General features: G+C 43.3%; 1 protein-coding gene across 1 annotated transcript in view; it reads left to right on the top strand.

Moving 5' to 3' along the window:
* The window catches only part of ARCN1 (archain 1), a 68,252-nt gene that overhangs the window by 10,545 nt on the left and 36,817 nt on the right, over positions 1 to 20,890 (top strand). The gene's annotated exons all lie outside the window — the stretch shown is intronic.

Below are 20,890 nucleotides of genomic sequence, written 5' to 3'. Positions count from 1 at the left end.
TATTATTTTAACATGTTTAATGTGTCCGTTTACAACCGCCTGCATCTGATCCATTAAAAACAGATGGATGGGGGACATTTGGTTGTGAACGGACATAGGTCCGTTTTTATATCTGACAGCCTAGAGAGGAAAGTGGGCTGTGTCCGTATCCACTTCCTATGAGCAGAGATGACATGAACCTTTAATTGGACAGCTACCACACTGAGCAGGTGGATCTGCTGATGTCCATGCCTTGTGAAAGTGGCTGGACTGACGCATTCCAGATTCGCAGCTCATGGAGTAAAATAACATTGGGAACCGACTGTTCACTTATCACTGCGATTTTGCCTAGAAGTGGTGGAGAAGCTTTTATTTTATTACATTTTTTTTTTTTTTTTTTTTGCACGGAAGCCCTTATTATTATTATTATTATTATTATTATTATTATTATTATTATTATACAGGATTCATATAGCGCCAACAGTTTGCGCAGCGCTTTACAACATGAGGGAAGACAGTACAATTACAATTCTATACAGGTGGGATCAGAGGACCCTGCTCGTTTAGAGCTTACAATCTAAAAGGGAGGGTCAAGTAGAACAAAGGGTAGTAGCTGTGGGGGATGATCAGATGGACAAAATGAAAATACAGTTGTTAGGTGTGGGTAGGATAGGCTTCTCTCAAGAGGAGGGTTTTCGGGCATCATTTGAAAGCTAATAGAGTAGGAGATAGACGGACAGATTGGGGTAAGGAGTTCCATAGGCTTGGAGATGAGCATGGGAGGAGGTGATGAGAGAGCTAGAGAGCAGGAGGTCCTTGAGAAGAACGAAGAGAACAATTAGGTTGGTATTTTGAGAATAGGTCAGTGATGTAGCTGGGGGCAGAGTTGTGGGTGGTTTTGTAGGTAGTTGTTAGTATTTTGAATTTAATTTGTTGGGTGAGCAGAAGCCAGTGGAGGGGTTGACAGAGAGGAGTAGCAGAGACAGAGCGGTTGGTAAGGTGCAGAAGTCTGACAGCAGCATTCATGATGGCCTGAAGGGGGGATAGAGTATGCAGAGGTAGGCCAATGAGGAGGGAGTTGCAGTAAACGAGGCGAGAGATGAACAGGGAGTGAATTAAGAGCTTTGTTGTGTCCTTGGTTAGAGAGGGACGTATTTTGGAGATGTTCCGGAGGTTGAGGCGGCAAGAATTGGACAGTGATTGGACATGGGGCTTAAAGGAGAGTTCAGAGTCCAGGACTACTCCTAGTAACTTGGGATGGGCTGATAGTTGTGCCATCAATTTTGACAGATCAGGGGAAAGGGGCACATGGGGGAGGAAAAATGATAAGTTCTGTTTTGGATAGAGTAAGTTTGAGGAAGTGGTGTGACATCCAGACTGATATATCTGATAGTAAAATAGCGATACCTGAGGAGACTGAAGGAGTGAGTTGAGGGGTAGAGAAATAGATTTGAGTGTCGTCGGCGTAGAGATTGCATTATCAGCTGACCTAGGGAGGAGGTGTAGATTGAAAATAGTAGAGGTCCAAGAACAGAACCTTGGGGGGACCCCAACAGACAAAGGAAGAGGAGAGGAGGCAGTAGAATTGTAGGTAATGCTAAAGGTGTAGTTAAATAGGTAGGTAGAAAACCAGCAAAGAGTACAGTCACAGAGACCAAAGGCATGGAGTTTTTTGAGGAGGAGGGGGTGGTTAACCGTATCGAAGACAGCAGAGAGGTACAGAATAATGTCCCTTAGTGTTGGCCATTAGTAGATCGTTTGTTAGTTTTAGGAGAGCAGTATCTGTGGAATGTTGAGGACAAAATCCAGACTGAAGTGGATCAAGAAGGCTATTATCAGCAAGATGGACACTGTCAGTTGTAGACTAGACGTTCAAGGAGTTTGGATAAAAAGGGGAGTAAGGAGATGGGGCATAGGTTGTTAAGATTGGATGGGTCCAGTGAGGGCTTTTTAAGTATGGGGCGGACAAGTGCATGTTTTAAGGAGTTGGGGAAGATGCCAGAAGAGAGGGAGAGATTGAAGGTGTGTGTTAGAGTGTAGAATAGAGCTAGAGGGTGACTGTAGCATTTGCGAGAGAACAGGATCCAGAGGGAAGGTGGTAAGATGGTTAGCAAGTAATTTAGCAACCTCTTCTATAGTGGGGTTGAAAGAGGGAAGTAATGATTGTACCTGTAGACATGAGGTGTAAGGCATGGAGGGTGGCTGAATAGTAGAGATCTCCTTGCGAATTGTATCAATCTTCTGTTTGAAGTGATTGGCGATCTCCTGGGCAGTGGGTGGAGGCAGTGGAGGGCGAAGTAGAGAGTTGAAGGTAGAGAAGAGTTGACAGGGACGGTATGATAAGTTTTTAATGAGGGTGGTGAAATAGGTCTGCTTGGCAGTGTGGAGGCTGGAATTGTATTTTTGGAGGGCAGATTTGCAGTGGGGTCGGAAAGTATTCAGACCCCCTTACATTTTTCACTTTGTTATATTGCAGCCATTTGCTAAAATCATTTAAGTTCATTTTTTTTTCCTCATTAATGTACACACAGCACCCCATATTGACAGAAAAACACAGAATTGTTGACATTTTTGCAGATTTATTAAAAAAGAAAAACTGAAAGATCACATGGTCCTAAGTATTCAGACTCTTTGCTGTGACACTCATATATTTAACTTAGGTGCTGTCCATTTCTTCTGATCATCTTTTGAGATGGTTCTACACCTTCATTTGAGTCCAGCTGTGTTTGATTATACTGATTGGACTTGATTAGGAAAGCCACACACCTGTCTATATAAGACCTTACAGCTCACAGTGCATGTCAGAGCAAATGAGAATCATGAGGTCAAAGGAACTGCCTGAAGAACTCAGACAGGATTGTGGCAAGGCACAGATCTGGCCAAGGTTACAAAAAAATTTCTGCTGCACTTAAGGTTCTTAAGAGCACAGTGACCCCCATAATCCTTAAATGGAAGACGTTTGGGACGACCGGCCAAACTGAGCTATCGGGGGAGAAGAGCTTTGGTGAGAGAGGTGAAGAAGAACCCAAATATCACTGTGGCTGAGCTCCAGAGATACAGTTGGGAGATGGGAGAAAGTTGTAGAAAGTCAACCATCACTGCAGCCCTCCACCAGTCGGGGCTTTATAGCAGAGTGGCCCGACGGAAGCATCTCCTCAGTGCAAGACACATGAAAGCCTGCATGGAGTTTGCTAAAAAAAAAAAAAAAAAAAAAACACCTGAAGGACTCCAAGATGGTGAGAAATAAGATTCTTTTGGTCTGATGAGACCAAGATAGAACGTTTTGGCCTTTTAATTCTAAGCGCTATGTGTGGATAAAACCAGGCACTGCTCATCACCTGTCCAATACAGTCCCAACAGTGAAGCATGATGGTGGCAGCATCATGCTGTGGGGGTGTTTTTCAGCTGCAGGGACAGGACGACTGGTTGCAATCAAGGGAAAGATGGATGTGGTCAAGTACAGGGATGTCCTGGATGAAAACCTTCTCCAGAGTGCTCAGGACCTCAGACTGGCCCGAAGGTTTACCTTCCAACACGACAGTGACCCTAAGCACACAGCTAAAACAACGAAGGAGTGGCTTCACAACAACTCTGTGACTGTTCTTGAATGGCCCAGGCAGAGCCCTGACTTAAACCCAATTAAGCATCTCTGGAGAGACCTAAAAATGGCTGTCCACCAATGTTTACCATCCGACCTGACAGAACTGAAGAGGATCTGCGAGGAGGAATGTCAGAGGATCCCCAAATCCAGGTGTGAAAAAATTGTTGCATCTCTCCCAAAAAGGCTCATGGCTGTATTAGATCAAAAGGGTGCTTCTACTAAATACTGAGCAAAGGGTCTGAATACTTAGGACCATGTGATATTCCAGTTTTTCTTTTTTAATCTGCAAAAATGTCAACAATTCTGTGTGTTTCTGTCAATATGGGGTGCTGTGTGTACATTGAGGAAAAAAATTAACTTAAATGATTTTAGCAAATGGCTGCAATATAACAGTGAAAAATTTTAAGGGGGTCTAAATACTTTCCGTCCCCACTGTATACTGGCTGAAATCTTTCTGGGACTTTGTCTTACGCCACAGGCGCTCGAGAGCACGGCTGTGTTTTTTCAGACTTCTAGTGTGATCTGTTTGCCAGGGTTGAAGGGGGGTGGGGCCTGATTCTGTGTGTAGTGAGGGGGGCCAGTGTGTCCAGTGAGGCTAGAAGTGAAGTGTTGTAAACAGAAGAGGCTAGGTTGGTGGAGGACAGAGGTGCGATTTTTGTGATAGAGGTGGTCAGTAGCAGAGAAGAGACGGGTTGAGATGGCGAAGGTTTCTACGGGTAATGGGTGTATGGGGGATGAGGAGGCAGAGGTGAGGGAGAGAGTGAAGTTAATAAGGTAGTGATCAGAGAGAGGATAAGGATAATGGAAGAGGTTGCATGGAGTGCATAGATGGCAAAAGATGAGGTCAAGGGTGTTGCCTTCAGAGTGAGTAGGAGCATGTATCCATTGCTTCAGGTCAAAGGAGGAGGTTAGACTAAGAAGTTTTGGAAGTTGCAGGAAAGTTAGTATTAGTAGGGATGTTGAAGTGCCCAAGAATGATTGTGGGGATTTCAGAAGAAAGAAAGTAGGGTAGCCAGGCAGAGAAGTCATCAAGAAAGGATGATACTGGACCAGGGGTCCGGTAGATCACAGCTATCCTTAAACTGGGGAGAAGAGCCGAATGCAATGCGCCTCAAATGAGGAGAGTGACAGGGAGGTGGGTGAAGTACTTGAAAGGTGCTATGTGGGTCTAAAAGGATTCCAACACTCCCTATTTTGTGTCCACTGGGTCTGGAGGAGTGAGTCCAAAGAAGACCACCATGGAATAGAGCAGCAGAAGACGCAGTGTCGGATTCGTGAAGCCAGGTTTCAGTAATGGCGAGTAGATTAAATGAGTTAGCAATAAAGAGATCATGGAGGGAGGTGAGTTTGTTACAGACAGAGCAAGCATTCCAAAGGACGCAAGAGAAGGGGAGTCTGGTCTTGGGAAGTAGATTGTGTGCATTGCGGCTGCAGCCAGAGTGTGTACGATAATGGGCGTGTTGAGTACAGTTAGATGAAGGAGGCCCAGGGTTTGTAGAAACATCACCAGAAGATAGGAGAAGCAGAAGGATGAGGGAGGTATTGTGGGAGTGTGATTTATATGAAGGGACATGCCCCAGTGGTTTGGAGTACTGGGAGTGTGAATTTAGAATTAGCCAGAGTTGGTGAGTGCAGTAATATGGAGAGGACAGAAGTGAGATTATATATATATATATATATATATATATATATATATATATATATATATATATATATATATATATATATATATATATATATTCTTCTTTTTTTTTTCATTTTAGAAGGGGAAGGAAGAGCTGAAAGTGTAAACAAGGTCACCTGTATTGTATTTTTCAAGGTGTTTTCTTGTGTTCCTTTGCTGAAGTGCATTTGCTGAAGTGCAGAGTCAGACGTGCTCCCACTTATAGAAATAGCCCCAGTTGCAAATGCTTCCCCCAAAAGAAGCTTATATTTATACTGATAGGGATGGGAGGGGTGGGTGCATTTCAATTAGCAGGTTATAAGGGTTGGCTGGTTAACATGGCAAAATTCTCACTTTAGAGCAGACTTATAGGTGCATAGTTAATAAAGATAAGGAGGCCATAATTTAAAGGAAAGGCATAGGGAGGAAACAATAGCAATGTCTACAGATGTTTAAGCAAAAGAGCATACCAAAGTTAAGAGACATAGGAAACAGTTTTATACACACATGATGCACACATTGGGGTTGGTCTGATGATTTTAGCTTGGCCAGTTGTGTCCTGTGGATCTCCTACAGACCAGCACCCCTTGGGGGGTGGTAGGCGGACAGTTGCTCTTTTAGAAGCCAGTTGGGGGGCTTTGTTGAGAAATCAGGGGTCAAAACAGGCCTCTAATGTTTCACCTTTTTAGACAGAAAACAGAGACTAAGGTCAAAGCCCTCAATCTCCATCTGTGCATTCTCAACTGCACAGAAAGAATGGACAGAAATACATCTGCACAGAGCTTCCCATTCATTCTTAACCTGAAGCATAGTAAAGTTTACTATGCTTCAGTTATGAATGAACAGTCAGTGATTGGTAGGAATCATTAACTCAAGGAAGGGGACTAGTAAATGACACATCCCCCCCCCCCCCCCGTTCTCTATCCTGACACATCCCCCACAGCAGCTGGTGGGAAAGGGGAGGGAGGAAGCTGGCAGCATTGCGGGGGAGTACACTGGCCTGGGGGCAGTAGGAGGTGGATAGGAGGAGGTAGGGGCAACGTGTAGAGGAACCGATTCCCTCCATTTTCCTCCTGCAACCGCTGAAAGTGCAGGAGTAAAATGGAGGGAATCGGTTTTATATGCCACCCCTCCTGTATATGCCGCCATTGCGACTCCCTGTACGTATGCCCCTAATCCTCTCCAGCACAAATTCCCACTTCGCGCTCCCCCCCCCCCCAATCTTCCAGAGTGGGCACCCGGAGCAATTGCTCCGCATCTCTTACAGGGTTCCAGGCGTCTCGTATGCTGTGATTGCCCCCTCTGTGGCAGGCGGCATTTCTTTTATTGAGGGGTGTTAAGAAGAGGATATGTGCTGGGGGGGGTGCTTTGGGAGTGGAGAGGACTTGTGCTAGAAGGTTTGGTGGTGGGGATTTGAAATCTGACCACCCCCCCCCTTTTCCAGCTCAAGTCCGCTTCCTTCCCAAAGTACCCCCATTACTCGTCTAGGTGTATATTCTTATTACCCGCCGCCCCTTTTTCTCAGTTACTGTGCCCTCCTCTGTATACAGCAATAAACAGAGACCTCAGATCATCAGCGCGGCCCTTCCAGTTCACAGTTTCTCCTCCCCGGCTCCTCCTGTACACCAGAACATCGGGGCCAAGGAGGAGGAGCCAGCTTCAGTGAGGTCTGTAAGGTGTGCACTGTGCAGGAATTAGGAGACATGCCGGCTGCCTCAGAGGGTGTGTTCGCCACGTGTTGGACCCCGGTTACCCCACAAGAGATGAGGCGCAGGTGTCCCTCCCGAGGGACCATGCTGGCACGCCCCGTTTAGCAAGTAACCAGAGCCGTAACTTGTTCCGGCACTGGGCTCTAGAAATTAGCACAGAGTCCCTAAGCCAGTTTATACTGGGGGAGGGGCCTATGCCAACCCCCCCAACAGTGGCGAATGCCAGGGCCCGTTCCCTGGTAGTTCTGCCACTGGAGAGGAGGGAAGCGGAGGTTGGTATCACAGGGGAGGTCTGCACCTGATCTGTCTGGACCCTAGAGATATCCCTCACCTGCACCATGTCATCAGGGAGCAGCTAGGAGCCTTTCCTGTCCTCCAGGAATACCCCGGCGGAGGGTACAGCAAGTCCAGCAGAGGCCAGGAGAGGAGGAGGGCGGGACTAGAGAAGCGACAGAGCAGTGTAGAGCGGAGTAATGTCAGCAGATTGTTGATGCTATCTGTACTACCTGTACAGGGTGTGTGCTCCACTATTCAAAATCCATTTCAATATCCAAAACTGCACCCCATTTAAACTGCTATGGCATTCACACAGCAATGCGTGCCTGAATTGCACTAGAAAACTGAGCTATTTTAGCACGCATATGTGTGAAATGAGGCTTAAGGTGCAAAAAAAAAAAAAAAAAAAAGAGTAAACCCTGTTACTTGTCCAGTGCTAAATGTGAATAAAAATCACCTGATTGGTGCCCAGAACTGCATGTCCCGGGCGAAATGATTTGCGCAGGTCTGATATAAATAGATATAATTATTAATATATAAATATATATTTGGACATGGGCACAATTTTTTGTTTTTTCGGGTATTTTTTAAAATCTATTCAAGCTATAGTTATATAATGGATAATGAAAGTGCCCAATTTCAAGTTTAATTTGAGGGTGTATAGGTCCAAATCGGAGAAAGGGTTTAGGAATTACAGCTCTTAAGAATAGCCACCCCAGCGCCCCTTTTTCAAGGGACCAAAAGTAATTGGACAGTTGAAACAAAAGCTGTTTCATGGCCAGATATGGGCCATTATTTCTTCATCAATTTAAGCAGGTATAAAGTCTGTAGTTTATTCTAAGTGTGGTATTTGCAATTGGAAACTATTGCTGTGAACCTACATCATGCGTTCAAAGGAGCTATCCATACAAGTGAAACAGGCCATTGTAAGGCTTCAAAAACAAATCCATCAGAGAGATAGCAGCAACATTAGGAGTGGCCAAATCAACAGTTTAGTATATTCTGAGGAAAGAAGAACTCGCTGGTGACTAAAGCAACATAAAAAGGCCTGGACGCCCATGAAAGACAACCGTGGTGGATGATCGCAGGATCCTCTCTATGGTAAAGAAAAACCCCTTCACAACATCCAGACAAGTTACATAGTAAGGTTGAATAAAGACACCAGTTCAACCTAAGTGAGCACCTACAATTGTCCCCATCCCCGCACACTGCATCCTATCAAGATGCCCATCCATTATATTATTATTTTTATATATATTTAAGCCATGTAGCGCCGTCAATCTACACAGCGCTCCACCAACACCGGTCCCCACCCCCAAGGGGTCTGCAATCCAGCAGAGTGAAGAGCATTCTCCAGGAGGTGGGCGTATCATTGTCAAAGTCTACCATCAAGAGAGCAAATACAGAGGGTTCACCATAAGGTGCAAACCATTCATAAGCCTGAAGAATAGAAAAGCCAGATTAGACTTTGCCAAAAAAACATTTAAAAAGCCAGACCTGTTCTGGAAAAGCATTCTTTGGACGGATGAAACGAAGATTAATCTGTACCAGAATGATGTGGAGAAGGCTTGGAACAGCTCATGATCCAAAGCACACAATGTCATCTGTAAAACATGGTGGAGGCAGTGTGATGGAATGGGCATGCATGGCTTCCAGTGGCACTGGGTCATTGGTGTTTATTGATGTGACCGCAGCAGCCGGATGAATTCTGCAGTATTTAGAGATGTACAGTCAGCCCAGATTCAGCCAAATGCAGCAAAGTTGATTGGACGGCGCTTCACAGTACAGATGGGCAATGATCCAAAACACACTGCAAAAGAAACCCAGGGGCTCTTGAAGAAAATGAACTGGATTATTCTGCAATGGTTGAGTCAATCACCTGATCTTAACCCAATTGAGCATGCATTTCACTTGCTGAAGGCAAAACTAAAGCCAGAAAGACCCACAAAGAACAACTGAAGACATCTGTAGTTAGAGCCTGGCAAAGCATTAGAAAGGAAGAAACACAGTCTTTGGTTTCTCAAAGTATTGCAAATGAACATTTTATTTGTCCAATTACATTTGAGCCCCTGAAAATGGGGGGGCTGTGTATAAAAATGGTTGCAGTTCCTAAAATTTGTACTTGATATTCATGTTCAACCCCTTGAAATAAAGCTGAAAGTCTGCACTTCAAATTCGTTTGGGTTTATTTTATTTTTTGGCGGCACACAGAGCCAAAAATATGGAAATTGTGCCCGTTTCCAAATATATATGAACTATTACTGCGTGTGTAAAAAAAAAAAAAAAAAAAAAAAAAAAAAAAGTGTGTGTATATATGCAGTTGTGCTCATAAGTTTACATACCCTGGCAGAATTTATGATTTCTGGGCCGTTTTTCAGAGAATATGAATGATAACACAAACTTTTCTTTCACTCATGGTTAGTGTTTGGCTGAAGCCATTTATTATCAATCAACTGTGTTTACTCTTTTTAAATTATGATCACAACAGAAACTACCCAAATGACTCAAATGATCAAAAGTTGACATACCCTAGTTCTTAATACTGTGTATTGCCCCCTTTAACATCAATGACAGCTTGAAGTCTTTTGTGGTTTTTGTGGATGAGGCTCTTTATCTTTGGTGGTAAATCTGCCCATTCTTCTTGGCAAAAAGCCTCCGGTTCCTGTAAATTCTTGGGCTGTCTTGCATGAACTGCACGTTTTGAGATCTGCCCAGAGTGGCTCAATGATATTGAGATCAAGAGAGTGAGATGGCCACTTCAGAACATTTACTTCTTCTTTTTTTTTTTTTTTTTCTGCTGTAGCCAATGACAGGTCGACTTGGCCTTGTGTTTTGGATCATTGTCATTTTGGAATGTCCAAGTACATCCCATGCGCAGCTTCCTGGCTGATGAATGCAAATGTTCCTCCAGTATTTTTTGATAACATACTGCATTCATCTTGCCAACAATTTTGACCAAATTTCCTGTTCCTTTTGTAGCTCACACATCCCCCAAAACATCAGTGATGGTTGTGGGCAAAAAGCTCAATTTTGGTCTCATCACTCCAAATGACTGTGCCAGAAGGTTTGAGGCTTGTCTCTGTGCTGTTTGGCGTATTGTAAGGGGAACAATTTGTGGCATTTGCGTAGTGATGGTTTTCTTCTGGCGACTCGACCATGCAGCCCATTTTTATTCAAGTACCTCCTTATTGTGCCTCTTGAAGCACCACACCACATGTTTTCAGAGTCCAGTATTTCACCTGAAGTTATTTGTAGGTTTTTATTTGCATCCCGAACAATTTTCCTGGCAGTTGTGGTTGAAATATTAGTTGGTCTACCTTACCGTGGTTTGGTTTCCACAGAACCCCTCATTTTCCACTTCTTGATTAGTTACTTTGAACACTGCTGATTGGCATTCTCAGTTTCTTGGATATCTTTTTATATCCCTTTCCTATTTTATACAGTTCAACTACCTTTTCCCGCAGATCCTTTGACAATTCTTTTGCTTTCCCCATGACTCAGAATCCAGAAAAGTCAGTGCAGCACTGGATGAAAGATGCAAGGGTCTGTTAGGAGTCCAGAAACTCTGACCTTTTTACACACATATATATATATATATATATATATATATATATATATATATATATATATATATATATATATATATATATATAATCACACACATTCTGCCAAGAACACATGGCCACCCCTCACAATCGCTCCTGGTGAATGACAGGCTTCCTCGGCTTCTGAACTGTAAACAGAAGCGGAGGAAGTGATGTCATCGCTCCTTGGGAAGCCTTTTCGTTCCGGCTTCCGAGGAGAGAAGACGCCCAAGTAAGTGCACCAAACACTACACGTACAGTAGAACACTGTAGGCACACATTTTACCCCCCATCACCCTTCGGTCACAGTGAAACCAATAGCAGTTTTTTTTTTTTTTTTTTTCCCCTGATTATTGCATTGGTGTCATTTTGTGACAGTTATAAGTGGTAGGCCCCTTTAGGTCAAGGGTACCCCTCTAACCCCCCCACTAAAGTTTTAACCCTGTGATCACATCCCCTCCCCGTCGCCAGTGTCACTAAGCGATCGTTTATCTGATCGCTGTATTAGTGTCACAGGTGACGCTAGTTAGGGAGGTAAGTATTTAGGTTTTCTGTCAGCGTTTTATAGCGTTAGGGACCCCCATAAACTACCTAATAAAGGTTTTAACCCCCTGATTGCCCCCTAGTTAACCCTTTCACCAGTGATCACCGTAAAACTGTTACGGGTGACACTGGTTAGTTTTATTTTTTTATAGTGTCAGGGCACCCGCCGTTTATTACCTAATAAAGGTTTAACCCCCTAATCGCCCGGCGGTGATATAAGTTAAGTTTTGGGGTCAGATAGGGTCTGCGTCGCCCCAGGCAGTGTCGGATTAGTGCCAGTACCGCTAACGCCCACGCACGCAGCATACACCTCCCTTAGTGGTATAGTATTTGAACGGATCAATATCTGAGCCGATCAGATCTATACTAGGGTTCCCAAAAACGCAGTGTTAGCGGGATCAGCCCAGATACCTGCTAGCACCTAGCAGCGTTTTGCCCCTTTGCCCAGCCCACCCAAGTGCAGTATCAATTGATCACTGTCACTTACAAAACACTAAACACATAACTGCAGCGTTCGCAGAGTCAGGCCTGATCCCTGCGATCGCTAATAGTTTTTTGGTAGCGTTTAGATACAGTCGCTAACAGTCAGGAGCTTTTTTGCCTGTGAGTCTCACTAGTGTACCACTAAAATTAGAGACCAAAATGGCAAATCGAAGGTACAATAGTGAAGAGGCCTACACATTTCTGAGCATGACAGATAGTGAAGAGGAAGTCACTCATCTGTCAGATTCAGATACGAACCTATAGACCGCAGCGGCTCCATGACAGATAGCTCTGACGACGGAGTTGTGGTCCCTGCCAAGGTCAGGTGTACCAGACCCCAATCTTCTTTTGCTGTCGAGATGCAAGAACCACAGGGCTCTCGTATGGAGCAGAGAAGTACTAGCGCCTATTCCTTCTGGTGAACTGGCAAGCACCAGCGGCCCAGTACACCCGGGTCGTACATCCAGCACTGCAGTAACACTTGGTGACGTGGCGGGTCCCATAAGTGCAGTTCAAGCTGGCGAGGTGGCAAGCACAAGTAGTGTCCCGCTGCCACCAAGAAGACGAACAAAGGCCCGTCGTGCCCTTCCTGCTGCATTTGCCAATCCTAATTGGGAACCCACCACTTCTGCAGCACCCGTACTTCCCCTATTCACTGGCCAACCCGGCATTCATGTGGAAACAGTTGATTTTACGTCACTTGATTTTTATTCGCTGTTTTTCACGGAAGATCTCTATAGATCTGTTGTGAACCAAAGCAATTTGTACGCTGGTCAACACATCGCCTCTATTCCCCAGTCCTCCCTTGCCAGAGATTGGAAACCAATTACGGTTTCCGAATTTAAGATCTTTCTGGGCCTTTCCCTCCTCATGGGCATAACCAAAAAGAGTGAGTTGCGGTCATAGTGGTCCACTGACCCAATTCACCATATGCCCTTGTTCTCTGCTTCCATGGCCAGGGCACGATACGAGCAGATTTTGCGGTTCATGCACTTCAATGACAATGAACTCTGTAGTCCTCGGGGAGACCCTGGATACGATCGGCTCTACAAAATTCGGCCCCTCGTAAACCACTTCAACCAATGTTTTGCAGACTTGTTTACTCCCCATCAAGTTGTCTGCGTTGATGAGTCCCTGATTAAGTTTTCTGCCACTTGTCATTCAAACGGTACCTTCCCAGCAAGCGTGCCAGATACCGGGTCAAGATGTATAAGCTCTGTGACAGGGCCACAGGCTATACATATAGTTTTATGGTTTACGAGGGAAGAGATAGCCACGTAGAGCTGACAAACTGCCCTGACTACATAGGAAACGCTGGCAATTTTGTGTGGGACTTGATGTCACCCTTATTCGGAAAGGGACGCGCTGACGTTGGACGCCGCTCTGGCCGAGGAGCCACGATGGGCTGGCTTTATAATGTTTACACACAGCTGATTGTCTTTAGGAACTTTTTACCTATCTCGAAGTCGAGCCTATTACTTTCACCTGAGCCTTTCCCATCCCCAATGTTATTGATTGGCTGTTTAGCCCATCCACCCTCCAACACACAGGGTATATAATTCCAATCTAACACACATACTCCTCTGTTACATAGCTGAGAGGAGCTCGCTTTCCCTGCAGTGTGTTTCAGCCAAACCAACTATCAAAGGTCAGTTATGGAATTCAAATCCCCCTCACTTTTTTCTAATATCTATGCCTCTTGATACTTGCTGTTTTTTTTTTTTTTTGTAAGATGATATACGCCTATATACTTTTTTCTGTCACAAGACAAAAAGAAGGGATCTTTTAAAGCTCAGTGTTCCTGACGAGGCATTTTCCTTTTTATTACTCTTTTAGACATACGCCAAGTCCACCTATCAGTGGTGGCTCTTGTGAGCCCTGGCCTGCCGTCTTTGTTGGTGGTAACATCAAAGCTAATTCAGCACAGCACCCACACTTTCTTTCCATCCCTTTTAATAACAACTATTGCCTGTGTCAGTGATTTGTGAAAACCAAATTAACCCCTTGGACTCAAGGAGGTGGGAGCCCATCTCTTAACATTTCTATGTACAGTATTTACAATGAAGAGACAAATGTTTTGTGAGTATACATATATATTTGTTCAGATTGGGATTCTATGATGTCCTTGTGCTTTGTTGGAAGATAACAGTCTCTAAAATTCTTAGTTGTGTATATAATTTTTTTTTTTTTTTTTTTTTTTATGTTATATGTAGGTGCCAAATATATTTACTTACACACATTTATATATACTTTTCCTTTTTTAGAAATACATCAAACTGCTTCTTTGAAACTCATGAGGAAGGAAACACACTATAGAAAGAACTGAATCTTTCTATGTCATTCCGAAACATGTAGAGTGCCTTGTGTTGTTTTATTTCCACTCCAGTCAGTTGACCCTTGAGTCTACTGGGGTGGTCTTTTACAACACTATAGCAGTTGGAATATAATCGATTACTGTCTCTTCCACCTTTTTGATCTTATATTTATTCTATGTTGTATGTATTTTGTAAACAATAAAGACCTTTTGATAATTTTTTAAACAATACTACTGTACTCTATTTTTGCACCTTATATTTCTTTCCTGGTGATATACTGCCCATAATATCCCCCTTGGGGCACACACCTATTTTGGTTTTCTTCCTTATATATGGGATGTGGCAGAAATCCCCGGAAAAACTCAAACACTGGTTCCTTCCTATTCTATTTATTCACATTATTCGGAAAGGGGTACCACTTATATGTGGACTATTATTACACGAGCGTGCCACTTTTTAGTCACCTTTTTGATCATCAGATTGGAGCATGTGGCACCGTGCGACCTAGTTGCTGGGGCTTTCCCCAGCGGCTTGTAGATTGCCGTCTTAGGCTGGGGGAGAGAGCCTGCTTGCAGTGTAATAATTTGCTCGCTATGAAGTGGAGAGATAATAAGAATGTTTTAATTCTTACCTCCCTTCATGCAGATACGACTGTCCAAATTACTACGGTGACTGGTGTTGTGGAGAAACCCCTCTGTGTCCACGAATATAACCAAAATATGGGAGGGGTGGACCTCAATGACCAGTTCTTAGCGCCATACCTAGTTGCCCGTAAGGCCAGACGCTGATATAAAAAAGTGTGTCTATACTTATTTCAATTGGCTTTGCTAAACGCTCCAAAGACATGCTGATAGGTTAATTGGATCCTGTCAAAATTGTCCCTAGTATGTATGAATGTGAGTTAGGGACCTTAGATTGTAAGCTCCTTGAGGGCAGGGACTGATGTGAATGTACAATGTATATGTAAAGCGCTGCGTAAATTGACGGCGCTATATAAGTACCTGAAATAAATACAATAATAAAAATGTGCTATACAGAGCTTCAGGATGGACTGGATCCTTCCTTAAATTCCAGGAAGAGATCGTCGGAGCCCTTCTTTTTCCAGACGGTGCTCCACCTCACCTTCCCCAACTAAATGCAGTAAGCCGGCTGCATGAGAGGCATTTTCCTTCTGTCCTCCCGAGTACCCCTACCCAACGAGCCCCCTAAAGAAAATGCTGTTTCTGTAGAAAGCGCGGCTATAGGTGTGACACCCGCTATTATTGTCCCTTCTGTCCTGACAATCCTGGTCTTTGCATTGGTGAATGTTTTGAGCGCTACCATATACTAGTTGAGTTTTAGCGTAGGGTACAGCATTGCATAGACTAGCCACACTTTCACAGGGTCTCCCAAAGATACCATTTGAGAGACCCAAACCTGGAACCGGTTACAGTTACAAAAGTTAGTTATAAAAAAAAAAAAAAAAAAAAATGCACAAAAAAATATAAAATAAAAAAACAAAAATAGTTGTTTTTTTATTGTTCTCTCTTCTCTCTTCTCTATTCTCTCTATTGTTCTGCTCTTTTTTTACTGTATTCTATTCTGCAATGTTTTATCATGTTTGCTTTTCAGGTATGTAATTTTTTTTTATACTTTACTGTTTACTGTGTTTTATTGTTAACAATTTTTTTGTTTTCAGGTACGCCATTCAGCTGCAGCGCAGATTTATTTATCTTGACAGCAACAGCGTTTGCTCCCACGATACATAAAGCCGTGACTCCATCGCTGTCGGAGGTGATTTCACCACCACAGTTAAAAATAAAAAAAGAGCATATATGCCGAAGCATGGGGGCAGCAGGGGCGGAGGAGCGATTTGCTCCTACCTTTTGCGGGTGGATGCCCCCATGCTTCGGCATATATATATATTTTAGGCACAGGTTGTGTTAAAAAATGTTTTTTTTATTTTTTTACTATGTTTTTTTTTGTATTTGCTTTGCAGGTATGGTACGTCTTACTGTTATACTGTAATGTTACTTTGTTTTATTGTTAACCATCATTTGCTTAGCAGGTATGCCATTCAGTTGCAGCGTGGATTTATTTATCTTGACAGCAACAGCGTTTGCTCCCACGATACATAAAGCCGTGACTCCATCGCTGTCGGAGGTGATTTCACCACCACAGTTAAAAAAAGAGCATATATGCCGAAGCATGGGGGCAGCAGGGGCGGAGGAGCGATTTGCTCCTAACGTTTGGGGTGGATGCCCCCATGCTTCGGCATATATAAATGGTGCATGTATGCCCATCATTAGAAGTGGATGGATGAAGGGAGGTATTCTAATGGTGGGCATTCCCACCGATCAATCTTTTTTTCGTTCAGCCCACAGGCTGCATGAAAAAAAAATTACAATATATGCCCAACAAGGACCAGCAATGTACTGGTATGTTGCTGAACTTTGAGTGGTTATACCAGAATGATGCCTGCAGGTTTAGGTATCATCTTGATATCATTCTTTTCAGCCTGCAGTCGGCTTTCATGTAAAAGCAATCCTAGGGGCTAATTAGCCTCTAGACTGCTTTCAGAAGCAGTGGGAAGGAATGTCCCACCCCCCACCGTCTTCCATGGTTTTCTCTGGCTCTCCTGTCCCAACAGGGAACCCGAGAATGCGGCCGGTGATTCGGCAGCTGCCCATAGAGCTGATCAGAGACCAGAATGGCTCCAATCATCTCTATGGCCTAGGAAACCGGAAGCTACAAGCATTTCATGACTTAGATTTCGCCGGATGTAAACAGCGCCATTGGGAAAGCATTTTATCACACCGATCTTGGTGTGGTCAGATGCTTTGAGGGCAGAGCAAAGATCAAGGGTGCCTCTCAGCAAATAGCTTGGGGTGTCTACTTTCCAAAATGGGGTCATTTGGGGGGTTTTGTGTCATCTTGGCATTTTATGGCCTTCAAAACTGTGATAGATAGTGAGGAGTGAAATAAATTTACACCCTTAGAAATCCTGAAGGCGGTGATTGGTTTTCGGGGTCCCGTACGCGGCTAGACTCCCAAAAAGTCCCACACATGTGGTATCCCCGTACTCGGGAGAAGCAGCAAAATGTATTTTGGGGTGCAATTCCGCATATAACCATGGCATGTGTGAGCAATATATCATTTAGTGACAACTTTTTGTAAAATTTTTTTTTTTTTTTTTTTGTCATCATTCAATCACTTGGGACAAAAAAATAAAATATTCAATGGGCTCAACATGCCTCTCTGCAACTTCCTTGGGGTGTCTACTTTCCAAAATGGGGCCATTTGGGGGGGGCGGTTTGTACTGCCCTGCCATTTTAGCACCTCAAGAAATGAGATAGGCCGTCATAAACTAAAAGCTGTGTAAATTCCAGAAAATGTACCCTAGTTTGTAGACGCTATAAATTTTACGCAAACCAATAAATATACGTTTTTATTGACCTTTTTTTTTTTTTTTTTTTTTTACCAAAGACATGTGGCTGAATAAATGTTGGCCTAAATGTATGACTAAAATTGAGTTTATTGGATTTTTTTTATAACTAAAAGCTGAAAATATTATTTTTTTTTTTTTTTTAAATGTTGGTCATTTCCGTTTTATAGCGCAAAAAATAAAAACCGCAGAGGTGATCAAATACCATCAAAAGAAAGCTCTATTTGTGGGAAGAAAAGGACGCAAATTTCGTTTGGGTACAACATTGCATGACCGCGCAATTAGCAGTTAGAGCGACGCAGTGCCAAATTGTAAAAAGTGCTCTGGTCAGAAAGGGGGTAAAACCTTCCGGGGCTGAAGTGGTTAAATAAGGGTATTCAGTGGCGAGTGCCACATAACTGTTGGTTGGTGGTCCGTGGTGTTTTGCCCTATAATTTTGGTGGTCGGTTTGCTGCCTCTGTGGTCCATATGCCCTCGCTGTCTTTTTTTTTTTTTTTTTTTGCTACTCAGTGGTGGTGAGTGTGCCCCCTGTTGTTGGTGGCCAATGTGAGTAGTATTACTTGCAGACGAGAGAGTTGCTGAGAGAGGAAGAGGAAATGGTATTAACATTTGTAATCTCTATGATTGACCATAATGGCTATTAAAAAGGCTCATAGTCAATCGGATTGGCTTTGCGTCTATTGTGTCTGTGTTAGCTGATCTAATGAAAGCTCGATCACTGCACAGGCTGCCCTCGCCTTCTTTCTGCAGTGCTGTTTTGAGTTGGCACTTCAGAAATACACTACCCTCCCTTTTTGTACAATGCAACTGTGGGGAGGTGGTTGAATTCCTTCCTTGTTGCTAATAAACATATTAGGATAAGCACATCACTGCATAATAAGCAGTAATATGCTGTGTAAGCAATCAACCCATGCCCTGCCAGTCAGAAATATAATTAATATAAATATATATATATACACACACACACACACACACACACACACAAACACACACACACACACACACACACACACACACACACACACACACACACACACACACACACGGGACGGAAAGTATTCAGAATTAAATTTTTCATTCTTTGTTATATTGCAGCCATTTTCTAAAATCATTTAAGTTAATTTTTTTCCTCATTAATATACACATAGCACCCCATATTGACAGAAAAACACAGAATTGTTGACATTTTTGCAGATTTATTAAAAAGAAAAACTGAAATATCACATGGTCCTAAGTATTCAGACCCTTTGCTGTGACACTCATATATTTAACTCAGGTGCTGTCCATTTATTCTGATCGTCCTTGAGATGGTTCTACACCTTCATTTGAGTCCAGCTGTGTTTGATTATACTGATTGGACTTGATTAGGAAAGCCACACACCTGTCTATATAAGACCTTACAGCTCACAGTGCATGTCAGAGCAAATGAGAATCATGAGGTCAAAGGAACTGCCTGAAGAGCTCAGAGACAGAATTATGGCAAGGCACAGATCTGGCCAAGGTTACAAAAAAATTTCTGCTGCACTTAAGGTTCCTAAGAGCACAGTGGCTTCCATAATCCTTAAATGGAAGACGTTTGGGATGACCAGAACCCTTCCTGTGGCTGGCCGTCCATCCAAACTGAGCTATCAGGGGAGAAGAGCCTTGGTGAGAGAGGTAAAGAAGACCCCAAAGATCACTGTGGCTGAGCTCCAGAGATGCAGTCGGGAGATGGGAGAACGTTGTAGAAAGTCAACCATCACTGCAGCCCTCCACCAATTAGGGCTTTATGACAGAGTGGCCCGACGGAAGCCTCTCCTCATTGCAAGACACATGAAATCCCGCATGTAGTTTGCTAAAAAACACCTGAAGGACTCCAAGATGGTGAGAAATAAGATTCTCTGGTCTGATGAGGCCAAGATAGAACTTTTTGGCCTTAATTCTAAGCAGTATATGGAGAAAACCAGGCACTGCTCATCCCCTGTCCAATACAGTCCCAACAGGGAAGCATGGTGGTGGCAGCATCATGCTGCGGGGGTGTTTTTCAGCTGCAGGGACAGGACGACTGGTTGCAATCAAGGGAAAGATGAATGCGGCCAAGTACAGGGATATCCTGGACGAAAACCTTCTCCAGAGTGCTTAGGACCTCATACTGGGCAGAAGGTTTACCTTCCAACAAGACAATGACCCTAAGCACACAGCTAAAATGAAGGAGTGGCTTCACAACAACTCCGTGACTGTTCTTGAATGGCCCAGCCAGAGCCCTGACTTAAACCCAATTGAGCATTTCTGGAGAGACCTAAAAATGTCTGTCCACCAACGTTTACCATCCAACCTGACAGAACTGGAGAGGATCTGCAAAGAGGAATGGCAGAGGATCCCCAAATCCAGGTGTGAAAAACTTTTTGCATCTTTCCCAAAAAGACTCATGGCTGTATTAGATCAAAAGGGTACTTCTACTAAATACTGAGCCAAAGGGTCTGAATACTTAGGACCATGTGATATTTCAGTTTTTCTTTTTTAATAAATCTGCAAAAATGTCAACATTTCTGTATTTTTCTGTCAATATGGGGTGCTGTGTGTACATTAATAAGGAAAAAAAATGAACTAAATTATTTTTGAAAATGGCTGCACTATAACAAACAGTGAAAAAGTTAAGAGCGTTTGAATACTTTCCGTCCCCACGCACAATAAATAAATATATATATAATTATATTCTCTATCATATTTTTATTTTTTGTAATTCTGTGTAAAAGCTCTGTAGCTGTGATGAGATGCTTCTGCATTATGCAGCACTACACTGAACAGGGATACCGCTAGCAATGGAATGTATATAAAGCTTTAATTGAAATGTAAGTTAAAAGCTAAAACTTGGCATAACACAGCTGTAGACTACACAAATGCAGGCACCCAATGAGACCCACCTAAAAAGGAGCACTTGTACGAGGTGGAGAGTGGAAGGGGTCTAATCCTCCCTATGTAAAACTCCCATTAAACTTTAAATAAGTTTAACACGTCATAAGGGTGCTGATTGCATTGCTTTTATTACTGTTCTTCACAGTTGGTAACTGGGCATTCCCACCTTGACAGCGCTCATGAGCATTGCATTTTTGTATCAGTGGTGGAGGGATCCTTACCCTCTCTACTCTTCAGAATGTCTGACGTTTGGAGAGATTTCAGTGGTGTTTTCAGGGAGATTTTCGTTGCACATCTCAGTAGGGGCATGGCTTAAACAAAGATGAATAATACTGATATAAGCGTCACCAGTTACCAGTCCATTGTCTCATTGCTATATTTCTCAGTCAAATAGACATTTGACTGTTGATCACTACCC

This window comes from Aquarana catesbeiana, linkage group LG10 (assembly GCF_042186555.1).
Source record: "Aquarana catesbeiana isolate 2022-GZ linkage group LG10, ASM4218655v1, whole genome shotgun sequence".
NCBI lineage: Eukaryota > Metazoa > Chordata > Amphibia > Anura > Ranidae > Aquarana > Aquarana catesbeiana.
The sequence above is the reverse complement of the archived record's forward strand: the minus strand, read 5'-3'. Positions and strand labels throughout refer to the sequence as shown.